This window comes from Haliotis rubra, unplaced genomic scaffold (assembly GCF_003918875.1).
Source record: "Haliotis rubra isolate DU_JTF1 unplaced genomic scaffold, ASM391887v1 Scf2310, whole genome shotgun sequence".
NCBI classification, from domain to species: domain Eukaryota; kingdom Metazoa; phylum Mollusca; class Gastropoda; order Lepetellida; family Haliotidae; genus Haliotis; species Haliotis rubra.
This window is the reverse complement of record NW_025766349.1, coordinates 22,973-39,972: the sequence shown is the minus strand read 5'-3', so window position 1 is coordinate 39,972 and position 17,000 is coordinate 22,973. Positions and strand designations below refer to the sequence as shown.

The following is a 17,000-nucleotide window of genomic DNA, read 5'->3' as shown; positions in this document are numbered from 1 at the left end:
GTGCTACGAAGTGACACTCGTGAACAAAGAGTAAAGTTAGATGACTGTAGCATTTGAGGTGATGAATGGAGTTTGTGATCTATGTCTGCTTTTAGTTGTCATGTGAACGTGCGTGCAGAGTCTTAAAACGAGATTATGACTTTGGTTGTAGGGAACTGTAGGTAGAATAGTGTATATGAAAACCAAAAGTGCAAGTGAGAGTATATTACCCTGTCTGCTTCTGGAAAAGAGATATATTTGTGAATTTGTTAAACATGCATGTTTGGCCAGGGATTACATCCTGGACTGTCAATACAGTTTGCCTATTAAGTGTGTGCGTACCAATATGTGATAATAATGCTGTAAGACCTGGTGGATAAAAGTATCGTAACTTGTTAAATTTGCATACCAGTGAGCATCAATAATAATAAGTAAAACCCAAAGTCTGCCAACATCCCCTCTACACATAGCAAAGTCGCAATCAGGAATTTCTTTAACAACGTCGCCGAGCATTGTCAAATTCTCCTCAACCCTCCATGGATATGCATATGGATGACAGTGTAAATTTCTCCATGTATCCCTACCATTTGGAAAATGAATCTGATAGACCCAGCAGTAAGCAGATTCAAGGAAACCATTGAGCTATGCATATTTGTTTTGGTACGCGTTGAGAGTATAGTACCTTGGAAGTCTCTAAAGTCGTGTATCTGACAATGCATTATTCGCGTAGATGTCATATTCAGAAGAGCGTCATTTTCCCAAGCTTCATCTCCATTATGGGAGAGATTGGTAGAATTGTGTCTTTTCCTGTACTTTCCTTTGCCAAAGGTACAAACCACAGAAGGGGAAGCTGGGCGCAAGTCTGAAAGGAGACGAGGTAATGACTTACTTGCAAGAATAACAGTAATGAGCGTTTCTAAGAAAAGGTATATGGAAGGGTTGGGAAATCCTCTGAAAAACAACCGATTCGGCCGAAGACAGAAATTGCTGACGTACGTGCTATTAAGATCACGACTCTATTGTGTCCCCCAAACTCTGACATCATTAGAAGCGATTACGTCACCAATCAGTTGACGTCAGAGACAATCAGCTTGTCAAAACGGTACACGGCGTATGCCTATTGCTATGTGTACCAATATGTGATAATACCGCTGTAAGACCTGTGGATTGTGCGATTGTTAATTGTTAAATTTGCATACCAGAGACACACACAAGTAAACCCAAAAGTCTGCCAACATCCTTCTCTACACATAGGTGTCGCAATCAGGGAATTTCTTTAACAACGTCGCCGAGCATTGTCACCTCCTCAACCCTCCATGGATATGCATAAAGATGACAGTGTACATTTCTTCATGTATCCTACTATTTGAAAATGAATCTGATAGACCCAGCAGTAAGTAGATTCAAGGAAACTATTGGGCTATGCATATTTGTTTTGGTACGCGTTGAGAGTATAGTCCCTTGGAAGTCTCTAAAAGTCGTATCTGACATGTATTATTTCCGTGTAGATGTCATATTCAGAAGAGCGTCATTTTCCCCCAAGCTTCATCTGTATTACTGGGAGATTGGTAGGAATTGTGTATTTCCTGTACTTTCATTGCCGCTGTACAAACCACAGAAGGGAAGCCGGGTGCAAGCCTGAAAAGAGGCGAGGTATGACTTACTGGCCAGAATAGTACCGAGCGACGCTAAGAAAAGGTATGGAAGGGTAGGGAGATTCTCTGAAAACAACCGATTTGGCCGAAAAACAGAAATTGCTGACGTAAACAAAGGAGCTACATCACGACTTATTGTGTCCCCCCAAACTCTTGACATCACAGAAGGATTACGTCAACAATCAGCTGACGTCAGAGACAATCAGCTTGTCAAAACGGTACACGGCGGGCGTGGGATGTACTTCGGGAGCACTGATTTGGATACTGCAAAGACAAGCACTGATTAGATAAGGACGGGTGGTCAAGGCGGGTAAGCTGCATCATGTATTCTTTCATAGGAAACACAGTTTAGTGCATGTCCAATCTGAGAAAGGCCGAAGTGCTACGAAGTGACACTGTGAACAAAGAGGTTAGATGACTGTAGTATTTGAGGTGATGAATGGAGTTTGTATCTGCGTTCGTTTTGTCATGTGAATGTGCTTGCAGAGTCGGAAACGAGATTATGACTTGGTTGTAGGGAACTGTAGGTAGAATAGTGTATATGAAAAACGCAAGTGCAAGTGAGTATTGTCTGTCTGCTTTGGAAAAGAGAGAGCTTTGTGAATTTGTTAAACATGCGCATGTTTGGCTGGTGGGATTACTTCCTGGACTGTCAATACAAAGCCTATTGCTATGTGTACCAATATGTGATAATACCGCTGTAAGACCTGTGGATTGTGCGATTGTTAATTGTTAAATTTGCATACCAGAGACACACACAAGTAAACCCAAAAGTCTGCCAACATCCTTCTCTACACATAGGTGTCGCAATCAGGGAATTTCTTTAACAACGTCGCCGAGCATTGTCGCCTCCTCAACCCTCCATGGATATGCATATGGATGACAGTGTACATTTCTTCATGTATCCTACTATTTGAAAATGAATCTGATAGACCCAGCAGTAAGTAGATTCAAGGAAACTATTGGGCTATGCATATTTGTTTTGGTACGCGTTGAGAGTATAGTCCCTTGGAAGTCTCTAAAAGTCGTATCTGACATGTATTATTTCCGTGTAGATGTCATATTCAGAAGAGCGTCATTTTCCCCAAGCTTCATCTGTATTACTGGGAGATTGGTAGGAATTGTGTATTTCCTGTACTTTCATTGCCGCTGTACAAACCACAGAAGGGAAGCCGGGTGCAAGCCTGAAAAGAGGCGAGGTATGACTTACTGGCCAGAATAGTACCGAGCGACGCTAAGAAAAGGTATGGAAGGGTAGGGAGATTCTCTGAAAACAACCGATTTGGCCGAAAAACAGAAATTGCTGACGTAAACAAAGGAGCTACATCACGACTTATTGTGTCCCCCAAACTCTTGACATCACAGAAGGATTACGTCAACAATCAGCTGACGTCAGAGACAATCAGCTTGTCAAAACGGTACACGGCGGGCGTGGGATGTACTCCGGGAGCACTGATTTGGATACTGCAAAGACAAGCACTGATTAGATAAGGACGGGTGGTCAAGGCGGGTAAGCTGCATCATGTATTCTTTCATAGGAAACACAGTTTAGTGCATGTCCAATCTGAGAAAGGCCGAGGTGCTACGAAGTGACACTGTGAACAAAGAGGTTAGATGACTGTAGTATTTGAGGTGATGAATGGAGTTTGTATCTGCGTTCGTTTTGTCATATGAATGTGCTTGCAGAGTCGGAAACGAGTTTATGACTTGGTTGTAGGGAACTGTAGGTAGAATAGTGTATATGAAAAACGCAAGTGCAAGTGAGTATTGTCTGTCTGCTTTGGAAAAGAGAGAGCTTTGTGAATTTGTTAAACATGCGCATGTTTGGCTGGTGGGATTACTTCCTGGACTGTCAATACAAAGCCTGTTGCTATGTGTACCAATATGTGATAATACCGCTGTAAGACCTGTGGATTGTGTGATTGTAAATTGTTAAATTTGCATACCAGAGACACACACAAGTAAACCCAAAAGTCTGCCAACATCCTTCTCTACACATAGGTGTCGCAATCAGGGAATTTCTTTAACAACGTCGCCGAGCATTGTCACCTCCTCAACCCTCCATGGATATGCATATGGATGACAGTGTACATTTCTTCATGGATCCTACTATTTGAAAATGAATCTGATAGACTCAGCAGTAAGTAGATTCAAGGAAACTATTGGGCTATGCATATTTGTTTTGGTACGCGTTGAGAGTATAGTCCCTTGGCAGTCTCTAAAAGTCGTATCTGACATGTATTATTTCCGTGTAGATGTCATATTCAGAAGAGCGTCATTTTCCCCAAGCTTCATCTGTATTACTGGGAGATTGGTAGGAATTGTGTCTTTCCTGTACTTTCATTGCCGCTGTACAAACCACAGAAGGGAAGCCGGGCGCAAGTCTGAAAGGAGACGAGGTATGACTTACTTGCAAGAATAGTAATGAGCGTCGCTAAGAAAAGGTATGGAAGGGTTGGGAAACTCTCTGAAAACAACCGATTCGGCCGAAAAACAGAAAATTGCTGACGTAAACAAAGGAGCTACATCACGACTTATTGTGTCCCCCAAACTCTTGACATCACAGAAGGATTACGTCAACAATCAGCTGACGTCAGAGACAATCAGCTTGTCAAAACGGTACACGGCGGGCGTGGGATGTACTCCGGGAGCACTGATTTGGATACTGCAAAGACAAGCACTGATTAGATAAGGACGGGTGGTCAAGGCGGGTAAGCTGCATCATGTATTCTTTCATAGGAAACACAGTTTAGTGCATGTCCAATCTGAGAAAGGCCGAGGTGCTACGAAGTGACACTGTGAACAAAGAGGTTAGATGACTGTAGTATTTGAGGTGATGAATGGAGTTTGTATCTGCGTTCGTTTTGTCATGTGAATGTGCTTGCAGAGTCGGAAACGAGTTTATGACTTGGTTGTAGGGAACTGTAGGTAGAATAGTGTATATGAAAAACGCAAGTGCAAGTGAGTATTGTCTGTCTGCTTTGGACAAGAGAGAGCTTTGTAAATTTGTTAAACATGCGCATGTTTGGCTGGTGGGATTACTTCCTGGACTGTCAATACAAAGCCTGTTGCTATGTGTACCAATATGTGATAATACCGCTGTAAGACCTGTGGATTGTGTGATTGTAAATTGTTAAATTTGCATACCAGAGACACACACAAGTAAACCCAAAAGTCTGCCAACATCCTTCTCTACACATAGGTGTCGCAATCAGGGAATTTCTTTAACAACGTCGCCGAGCATTGTCACCTCCTCAACCCTCCATGGATATGCATATGGATGACAGTGTACATTTCTTCATGTATCCTACTATTTGAAAATGAATCTGATAGACCCAGCAGTAAGTAGATTCAAGGAAACTATTGGGCTATGCATATTTGTTTTGGTACGCGTTGAGAGTATAGTCCCTTGGCAGTCTCTAAAAGTCGTATCTGGCATGTATTATTTCCGTGTAGATGTCATATTCATAAGAGCGTCATTTTCCCCAAGCTTCATCTGTATTACGGGGAGATTGGTAGGAATTGTGTCTTTCCTGTACTTTCATTGCCGCTGTACAAACCACAGAAGGGAAGCCGGGCGCAAGTCTGAAAGGAGACGAGGTATGACTTACTTGCAAGAATAGTAATGAGCGTCGCTAAGAAAAGGTATGGAAGGGTTGGGAAACTCTCTGAAAACAACCGATTCGGCCGGAAAACAGAAAATTGCTGACGTAAACAAAGGAGCTACATCACGACTTATTGTGTCCCCCAAACTCTTGACATCACAGAAGGATTATGTCAACAATCAGCTGACGTCAGAGACAATCAGCTTGTCAAAACGGTACACGGCGGGCGTGGGATGTACTCCGGGAGCACTGATTTGGATACTGCAAAGACAAGCACTGATTAGATAAGGACGGGTGGTCAAGGCGGGTAAGCTGCATCATGTATTCTTTCATAGGAAACACAGTTTAGTGCATGTCCAATCTGAGAAAGGCCGAAGTGCTACGAAGTGACACTGTGAACAAAGAGGTTGGATGACTGTAGTATTTGAGGTGATGAATGGAGTTTGTATCTGCGTTCGTTTTGTCATGTGAATGTGCTTGCAGAGTCGGAAACGAGATTATGACTTGGTTGTAGGGAACTGTAGGTAGAATAGTGTATATGAAAAACGCAAGTGCAAGTGAGTATTGTCTGTCTGCTTTGGACAAGAGAGAGCTTTGTGAATTTGTTAAACATGCGCATGTTTGGCTGGTGGGATTACTTCCTGGACTGTCAATACAAAGCCTATTGCTATGTGTACCAATATGTGATAATACCGCTGTAAGACCTGTGGATTGTGTGATTGTAAATTGTTAAATTTGCATACCAGAGACACACACAAGTAAACCCAAAAGTCTGCCAACATCCTTCTCTACACATAGGTGTCGCAATCAGGGAATTTCTTTAACAACGTCGCCGAGCATTGTCACCTCCTCAACCCTCCATGGATATGCATATGGATGACAGTGTACATTTCTTCATGTATCCTACTATTTGAAAATGAATCTGATAGACCCAGCAGTAAGTAGATTCAAGGAAACTATTGGGCTATGCATATTTGTTTTGGTACGCGTTGAGAGTATAGTCCCTTGGAAGTCTCTAAAAGTCGTATCTGACATGTATTATTTCCGTGTAGATGTCATATTCAGAAGAGCGTCATTTTCCCCAAGCTTCATCTGTATTACTGGGAGATTGGTAGGAATTGTGTATTTCCTGTACTTTCATTGCCGCTGTACAAACCACTGAAGGGAAGCCGGGCGCAAGCCTGAAAAGAGGCGAGGTATGACTTACTGGCCAGAATAGTACCGAGCGTCGCTAAGAAAAGGTATGGAAGGGTTGGGAGATTCTCTGAAAACAACCGATTTGGCCGAAAAACAGAAATTGCTGACGTAAACAAAGGAGCTACATCACGACTTATTGTGTCCCCCAAACTCTTGACATCACAGAAGGATTACGTCAACAATCAGCTGACGTCAGAGACAATCAGCTTGTCAAAACGGTACACGGCGGGCGTGGGATGTACTCCGGGAGCACTGATTTGGATACTGCAAAGACAAGCACTGATTAGATAAGGACGGGTGGTCAAGGCGGGTAAGCTGCATCATGTATTCTTTCATAGGAAACACAGTTTAGTGCATGTCCAATCTGAGAAAGGCCGAGGTGCTACGAAGTGACACTGTGAACAAAGAGGTTAGATGACTGTAGTATTTGAGGTGATGAATGGAGTTTGTATCTGCGTTCGTTTTGTCATATGAATGTGCTTGCAGAGTCGGAAACGAGTTTATGACTTGGTTGTAGGGAACTGTAGGTAGAATAGTGTATATGAAAAACGCAAGTGCAAGTGAGTATTGTCTGTCTGCTTTGGAAAAGAGAGAGCGTTGTGAATTTGTTAAACATGCGCATGTTTGGCTGGTGGGATTAATTCCTGGACTGTCAATACAAAGCCTGTTGCTATGTGTACCAATATGTGATAATACCGCTGTAAGACCTGTGGATTGTGTGATTGTAAATTGTTAAATTTGCATACCAGAGACACACACAAGTAAACCCAAAAGTCTGCCAACATCCTTCTCTACACATAGGTGTCGCAATCAGGGAATTTCTTTAACAACGTCGCCGAGCATTGTCACCTCCTCAACCCTCCATGGATATGCATATGGATGTACATTTCTTCATGGATCCTACTGTTTGAAAATGAATCTGATAGACCCAGAAGTAAGTAGATTCAAGGAAACTATTGGGCTATGCATATTTGTTTTGGTACGCGTTGAGAGTATAGTCCCTTGGCAGTCTCTAAAAGTCGTATCTGACATCTATTGTTTCCGTGTAGATGTCATATTCATAAGAGCGTCATTTTCCCCAAGCTTCATCTGTATTACTGGGAGATTGGTAGGAATTGTGTATTTCCTGTACTTTCATTGCCGCTGTACAAAACCACAGAAGGGAAGCCGGGCGCAAGTCTGAAAGGAGACGAGGTATGACTTACTTGCCAGAATAGTAATGAGCGTCGCTAAGAAAAGGTATGGAAGGGTTGGGAAACTCTCTGAAAACAACCGATTCGGCCGAAAAGCAGAATTGCTGACGTAAACAAAGGAGCTACATCACGACTTATTGTGTCCCCCAAACTCTTGACATCACAGAAGGATTACGTCAACAATCAGCTGACGTCAGAGACAATCAGCTTGTCAAAACGGTACACGGCGGGCGTGGGATGTACTCCGGGAGCACTGATTTGGATACTGCAAAGACAAGCACTGATTAGATAAGGACGGGTGGTCAAGGCGGGTAAGCTGCATCATGTATTCTTTCATAGGAAACACAGTTTAGTGCATGTCCAATCTGAGAAAGGCCGAAGTGCTACGAAGTGACACTGTGAACAAAGAGGTTGGATGACTGTAGTATTTGAGGTGATGAATGGAGTTTGTATCTGCGTTCGTTTTGTCATGTGAATGTGCTTGCAGAGTCGGAAACGAGATTATGACTTGGTTGTAGGGAACGGTAGGTAGAATAGTGTATATGAAAAACGCAAGTGCAAGTGAGTATTGTCTGTCTGCTTTGGACAAGAGAGAGCGTTGTGAATTTGTTAAACATGCGCATGTTTGGCTGGTGGGATTAATTCCTGGACTGTCAATACAAAGCCTATTGCTATGTGTACCAATATGTGATAATACCGCTGTAAGACCTGTGGATTGTGTGATTGTAAATTGTTAAATTTGCATACCAGAGACACACACAAGTAAACCCAAAAGTCTGCCCACATCCTTCTCTAAGCATATATGTCGCAATCAGGGAATTTCTTTAACAACGTCGCCGAGCATTGTCACCTCCTCAACCCTCCATGGATATGCATATGGATGACAGTGTACATTTCTTCATGTATCCTACTGTTTGAAAATGAATCTGATAGACCTAGAAGTACGTATATTCAAGGAAACTATTGGGCTATGCATATTTGTTTTGGTACGCGTTGAGAGTATAGTCCCTTGGAAGTCTCTAAAAGTCGTATCTGGCATGTATTGTTTCCGTGTAGATGTCATATTCATAAGAGCGTGCTTTTCCCCAAGCTTCATCTGTATTACTGGAAGATTGGTAGGAATTGTGTATTTCCTGTACTTTCATTGCTGCTGTACAAAACACTGAAGGGAAGCCGGGCGCAAGTCTGAAAGGAGACGAGGTATGACTTACTGGCCAAAATAGTAATGAGCGTCGGTAAGAAAAGGTATGGAAGGGTTGGGAAACTCTCTGAAAACAACCGATTCGGCCGGAAAGCAGAAAATTGCTGACGTAAACAAAGGAGCTACATCACGACTTATTGTGTCCCCAAACTCTTGACATCACAGAAGGATTACGTCAACAATCAGCTGACGTCAGAGACAATCAGCTTGTCAAAACGGTACACGGCGGGCATAGGATGTACTCGGGAGCACTGATTTGGATACTGCAAAGACAAGCACTGATTAGATAAGGACGGGTGGTCAAGGCGGGTAAGCTGCATCATGTATTCTTTGATAGGAAACACAGTTTAGTGCATGTCCAATCTGAGAAAGGCCGAAGTGCTACGAAGTGACACTGTGAACAAAGAGGTTGGATGACTGTAGTATTTGAGGTGATGAATGGAGTTTGTATCTGCGTTCGTTTTGTCATGTGAATGTGCTTGCAGAGTCGGAAACGAGATTATGACTTGGTTGTAGGGAACGGTAGGTAGAATAGTGTATATGAAAAACGCAAGTGCAAGTGAGTATTGTCTGTCTGCTTTGGACAAGAGAGAGCGTTGTGAATTTGTTAAACATGCGCATGTTTGGCTGGTGGGATTAATTCCTGGAGTATGAATACAAAGCCTATTACCATGTGTAACAATATGTGATAATACTGCTGTAAGACCTGTGGAGTGCTACGAAGGGACACTGTGAAGAAAGGCGGTGGACGACTGTAGAACTGATCATGTCTTCACCAATACAACAGTTTCTATATGAACCTTCCCGACGTCAGGTGGCCCTGCATAATTACTTCCTCCTCCCATGTAATAAGAGCAGTAACATTCATGGTACAGGTAGAGGTCAAGGCATGACCAACAAGTTGGAGGTATCTGCAGAGACGATGATAAGTGGCAGTTTGATTCTCCCTTCACTGACCCTCAAAATACTACAGTGCCATATTGATGCAAAATGACAAAACAACGACTTCTGATGTAATTCATGCAATATTTTATTTTTATTTTACATTATCACATATGTTCATAACAAACACATATACATGATTGTACAGAGCAGGATGGACGAATGGTTGGCATGAAAGGTTCGCATGGTCAAACAAATGGTTCTGAAACAAATTAATTATATTTGGTAAAGTAAGGTTTTTCTACACAAATTATTAATAGAAATATAATTCTGTAAAAAATAGTTGGACTAGTTGGAAGATCCATGTTAACCTCTTTAAAGTAATAACTCCATGTGCCACTTTAGATAATATATTGACAAAAATATACAGGGGACAATTCAAACAAAACTGGAATATACAGAGAAACCACTTGGTCATGACCCCAGTAACCCAGAGACTCAGAAACATGACTTTCTGGAGCTTCATACGCCTTCTGAAACCTGGTAATCAAGAATCATCACCTTCTGGACCCAAGTAGTCTAAGAACATCACCTTCTGGGGCCCAGTCATCCAGAATGATCGACTTTGGTACTTAATTAATCAAGAAACATCACCTTCCTGACCCCAGTAGAACAGAAGCATTACCTTTTGGACCCAAGTCATCCAGAAACCTCATCTTCCGGATCAGTTCTTTTGGGGACACAAACCAAGTTTCAATAATTTATTATATCAGAACAGTCATGACATATGGGCCAAACGGCAAAGGGATGTGCATACTTTAAGAAATTAGCAGAACTGTTTGAAATTGTCATAAAAATTATCAGGTATGTTTATGAGACATGAGAACCTGACTTTGTCGTTATTCATCCATGTTATGGTTATACTTGAGACCCTAAAGTGTCGCAAAGACTAACTTTTACGATTTTCAGAAACATCTGAACATAAGTAATCTTTTTTACCTTGGCTGATTTTAGATGTGATGAAACAGACCATAAACATGCAGTAAAAAATCCATCTTGGACTACAGATGTGCTCAAAGTTAGAGTTTTCATGAATATACTAATAATAATAAGCATGAACTTGTTTGGTAAACATTTAAGCATTCCTAATGTATGAACAATATCATGTCGAACATAAACTGATTAATGCATACTAGACATATATATTTCAGACATGCTGTGATCTGCATTACCTGTTTTGAAAGTAAATAAAAAAATGTGTTCTGTTCAGTTAAGAAATTGTATTTTACAAACAGTTTGAGTTTGAAAATAGCAAGAATGTAGTGGCAGTTGAATGTAATGCATGAAAACCCATGAGTATTTATAATGCTTCTAAGCCAGCCATAGATACTTGACTTTGTGATAACTGTCTACTCCAACCACTAACTCCTACTTTGTATACCAAGTTTACAGCAAGCATGGGATGCCATGGATCCAACATGTCCTATACAAGGCTCTACCCTGTCATCCATGGTTTAAACAAGATTAACACTATCAAGGCCCACCAAAAATACTTGTTTTACAAACCTGCTCTAAATGTTTGAAGCCAACAAAACAATTCTGTGGTCAATTTTTATTTAAATTCATCTCAATCATGATTTAAAAGATGTTTCCAAAGGAATTTTCTTACAACCTATGTGTAACATATACTACTCAAATGTAGTTAAAGAACACTCAATGTTTTCATATGACTGCAGTTAATCTGCGTTAGTAAACAAACCTTTGACTCTGTAATTCAAACTCAACAAGAGTAATTCAAAAGAAATAAAACAACATCGGTTTAAAACACTTACAAATACCAACTACATTCAAAATTTCAATCTATGCTAATTCTAAGCACATATTAAAAGGTAGCACCAACATGTTGCCATAGCAACGGACAGGGTGACATCACCAGTAGCCAAAAAAGAGGGACATTAATAGATCTAGTAAGTGGCATGAAGGGTTTTACAGTCAGCAGTAGATTCCCCCAAGTGGCTAGCCACTGTAAAAGTCACACCAAGCCTCCCATTCCTCCACTTTTGTTGCCATGATTCATACAAATGAATCGCATGATGCCAAGTGTTTATTGAATAAATGACATATCTGATTATCCCTAGAAAAGTTGAGTAGAATACTATCATGTGAATGCTTGAGGAACAGCTACAGGCACATACTGATACTTGTAGACTTCAGTGATATCAACTGACTTTGTGTGCTGGCGATTAGGTGCCTGACTCTGAGGGTGTGAGTTCGAATCCCAGATGGGGCTCAACTCAAAAAGTACTAGAATCTATATTTTACTAAGAAAGTGTTATCCCAAATATAACATATGTTACATTTGACCACTTTCTAAATGGCATTGTGTAATCATTATATTGACATGACCATTCCTGATACTATAACATGTTTCTATTGACAGACATCAATACTTGTATATTTCAGTGATATCAATACCACCACATGTCCTGATACTATAACATGCAACTATTGAGAGACATTGATACTTGTGTATTTCAGTGATATCAACTCCACCAAACATTACTGACACTATTTCATGTATCTACCAACACACTGATACTGGTATTGTTCAGCATTGTGATCCTTGCACTGTCAATCTCAACCAGATTTCAGTAACAACCCAGTGTATTTTCAATATTTTGCTAAATAATTTCACATCAGCTGACCCACTCACATTATGAAAAATATCAAGCTATTAGCCAGTATCAAGCCTTTAATAGACATATTGATGTTGGTAGAACTTAAAGACATAACAAGTTTATCTTTAACAACCTATTCAGTGATTGGTACTGTATTTTTCATATACAAATTATGATTTCAAACCATGAGCAGTGACTATGTAATAATAATAATAATAATAATAATTGCTTTGTATAGCCCCTATTTCCAGCTATATGCAGCTGCTCAATGGTGCTTTACACGCTTTACCGATAAAGTCATACAGTGTAAGAAGGCTCAGATGACACTTTATGAACAATGATGCAGTGAACAATCACCCACTGATAATCACAAAAAGCATAGAATCGTTCTAGGCTCATGGGTAGAATTGACATATCTTTGACGATTACACTTTAAGCCTATCATTCTTGGCTGTAATGCTTCAAATGGGAGCTAGATTACCTTGTAGGTTGCAGTCAGTACTAACTATTCATTGTTTAGTTTCTGCAAATATAGATTCAGTTTATGCTGGGCAGAGAATCGCTTCTACTAAGCTTCAGAAATTATACTCCTCACTAGTTGTGTGGAAACGTGCTCGTGTAATGATGCCAATCCAAACACTTTTGTAGATAAAATAGTCAAAAATAACAAAAACAAAAAACTTTCCAAACAAAACTAACAAACAACTATTGCTTTTGGGAATTTGTTTTATGATTACAATCATAGGGAAACATTTCTTTTGTGATTGTATGCTTAAACCAACAGAAGGTTTCAACAATTAGAATCTCAGTAATCATGTGTCAAATTTTAATTTAATTTCTTTTATTCCAAGGTGATATATAAAGTGACTAATAAAACATATGTTGACCACATATGGATGACAACTTCTGGTTTATTACCCATAGGGACATTTCAATGTAGATTTTAACAGAGGTATCGAGCTGGAGTGACAGTGAGTGTTGAATCAAAATTGAAAAATGACATTGTGCAATAAACCAGAATTTGTCGGGCCAAAAAATCTGTATGTTGTCTTTTTATTCACCAACTTCTGGAATGCCAATCAAACAGTTGTGGAAAACAAAATAACATCCACAAATCTTAAACACTTTCATCAACATTGTACAGTAAATTATATTTCCACAGCTTACTCCCTACAAATCTCACAGACTTGATGTCAACCTGGAATGCCTTGTCACACTGGAATGTGATGCCATAATACAAAGGGACAATGTCTCATGCTTCTGAGACAGCAGAATGAGGGGGTGGAAAGTTCTGATATATATATTGATCACAATATATAATTAATATGGCATCAAATTCGCCAAGCTTATTTCTTTTCAAATTCATGATTATGGACAAAAGATGCAGTTAAAGATTCTGTTCATGTGCACTATTTCTGTGATCGATTCCATTTAACAATAATTTTCAGCATACCTTCAAATGTTTATACAATTCTTATTTAGATTATCATTGGTCCAATGGATCAGTTTATATTATGGTTAACACATGGACACTATTCAGTTATCACGATGCTGACACCATTCACGTGATCCTACAGTTGCCATGGTGATGCTATTCACTTCCTGCTTTTCTAGAAACAACGATGTGAGCACCATATAATGAGGAAAGAAACTACATGTTCACATCATCACAAGGTGTGACGAGAGCTGCATGATCTGCCACGCGTACATCAACACAGGAATGTACTGTTAACATTTGGACAGCACTATATTCACTTCCCATGCTCCACAGTGAATGCTAGCTCTGCATGGAATATATTGGAGGTCCCTGATTGGCTGGTGTTGTTGTCATGGCAGATATTCATCCACCTTCATCAGTTTCTTCACCACTCCCTGAATAGCCGCAAGAGCTGGTGAGTCCTTGTATGCCTCTGCAATATTCTTGCCCTGGTCCAGGCTAGCCGTGAGCTGAGGGTCCAGGGGAATTGAACCTGTAACCCATCACTATATAATTAGTGTCATTAAGGGTCACCTAGGTATGTTGGGTGTCTAACATAAACATATGTCAACAAGTGTAAACAGGTCTGACTGTAAGAAAGGTACGATAAATAATGGATGACAACTTCTTTCTTACATTTTGATGCACAAGAGTGAAAACTCTTGCTTGACAACGGTATAAGAATCTATACTGAAACACCGCATCAAAACCATAATATAGAAGTTGTCATCCATAAAGTGTCATACCTTTCTTATTATTATTCAACTTCTAAAATGCCAATCAAACAGGCCTTGACAATGTGATCAACACTTAAACAACATGTTTACAGGCATAAAACTGACTGACTGAGTTTACGCTGCGCTTTAGCAATATTCCAGCAACATCACGGGCGGGGACACCAGAAATGGGCTTCACACATAGTACCCATGTGGGGAAATCGAACCCGGTCTTCGGTGTGACGAATAGCCAACGCTTTAACCATTAGGCTACCCCACCGCCCAACAGGCATAAAACAAAAAACAATTTCTGTTATCTCACCTAAGAAAGGTACTCCACTCTGTTTAGCTAACGATTCTCCGCCACCCTTTGAGAAGATGTTGGTGCATTCCTGGAAGAAGTACATGTCAGATCACCATTGCATATTGTCACAATATTTGGCCAAAGCAACACATAATGTTGTCAATCTGGTAAAAATTTAAGGGTCAAATTTTGTTTGTAACAATATCAAATGAATGACAGAAATAACATAATGGCCGCAACAAAAAAAATGTTATCATCAAACAGTAGATTTTGTCTTAACCAGGCCTACCTTGTTTCTTGCCAGTCTCCTAACACTGGAAACACATATTTTACCGTGATATGACCGCCTATAAGCCAATTTTGAGGACCAAAAAGCAGTCTGTAGAAGGGGGTCGTCTTATCCATCGGTTACGCTTTAGATCAAACTTTTTCCAGGGGTAAGAAAACAACACCATGATCACTTCTCAAGTGAACAAACAACAGAAGGCGACTTTGTCAGTAGAGACGCTCAAATTTGCAATTAAACATCACTAGACAGGATTATTTACCTTTTAAGTTATAAGTTGTTTTGCTGGGCATTGTATTATTTGCAGGGATTAAGATTACCGCGTGTATTTGAGCTGGAAATAGCAATCCAGCTGTGCACACGCTTCCCGCCAACAAGTTCAAACATGCACAATAATATAGCGGATGAATTCTGACGCAGTCGCCAGTAAAATATAATACAGAATACTATTATTTAACCCAAAGAAATATATCCTAGCATTGTGTAATTTTAGTTACAGTTTTATGTAAAATCTATATAATCAACACTAAGGTTATAATGGACCCTCATGAATGTAGTAAGCACATGGAATGGGGTAAAATCTGGAAGCCATTTAAATTCACACATTTTTACCGATGTTACTGTAAACTAGCAGTCAATGGAAAACGAGCAGTAATCAGTTCGCGGATTGTTGAATGGGGTAAAATAAGCAAGCCAGTTTGTTGCTACAATACATATGATATTTAGAGAAACAAAAGTAAAATATGTAATTTTCTGAGTAAAATTGATATTTTATACTTATCCTGACTCATGCTCTTTTGCTTGTCCCCTTCCTCTTGCGAACATAGTGGAACACTTGTATCTCCTTAATTGAAGCTCCCTTCAATGTAAAATCACTAATTGGTACTCACCCAAGAGTTACCTCCCCTGCCGTGGCTGGGAACAGGTGTCGCCACCCTCTGGCCTCATGCTTCACTCTCTCCTGATTTTGCGAGCCCAACACTTGAATTTACAGGGAAATCCAAAGTGTTATGTGGGGAGGATGGGAGGGCTAACCTCATGAGTCAGGATAAGTATAAAATATCAATTTTACTCAAAAAATTACATATTTTTCCTTATCCTGACTCATGCTCTTTTGCTTGTAGAATCCACCGGAGAGGTGGTGGGTAAAACAGAATACTTTGGATTATAATTAGTGATTTAAATAAGTGATATTGTAATAACCCCTCTTGGGGAACTTCATAAGGCATTGAGACTTAGGATATTTCCTTTATAATAAGCCATCAGATATATACACTATAAGTGGGGTATTACATTACTAATATACTGATATATCAATATATATATAAACTGCTACTCTAAAAGTAGCTGTACACTGAATATAAACTCAGTATGAGCTTAAGGTTGAATAACCTAAGCTAATTATGTACATAGCCCTAGAACTCCATGGAGTTATAAGCTAATGAATATATGCATAATATATATAATAATCTAAGTGGGGGTGAATATTAAGCCTCTCGAGGGACTATCAATTGCTGGCGAGGGACCAAAGGACGAAATGGTGAATACCAGAGGCGTCCTCGGTGGTGATATCTCTGAGATAGTGATTAGCAAACACCATGTTAGATTTCCAAAGCATCCTTCCATAATTGTATTCAATGAACAGTTACCGTGAAGGGCGAGGGTGGAGGCCAATGCCCTGATTTCATGGGGATTTGATGCTGTTGGAGGGTCCAGTCCTGCTGCCTTATAGGCGTAGCGTAAAATGACAGTTCTTATCCATATAGATATGGTGGTGCGAGAGACTTCTGTCTGATTTGTAGGCGATAGGGGATGAACAATCTTCTG

The 17,000-nt window shown here is 40.1% G+C and overlaps 1 long non-coding RNA gene across 1 annotated transcript; it reads right to left on the bottom strand.

Moving 5' to 3' along the window:
• Positions 1-9,842: 9,842 nt before the first annotated feature.
• On the bottom strand, positions 9,843-14,975 carry LOC124278120. The gene is made up of 2 exons (XR_006898990.1): positions 14,906-14,975; positions 9,843-14,360 (listed from the first exon to the last, which is right to left on the bottom strand). It is a non-coding gene; the product is annotated as an uncharacterized LOC124278120 (long non-coding RNA).
• Positions 14,976-17,000: the final 2,025 nt, after the last annotated feature.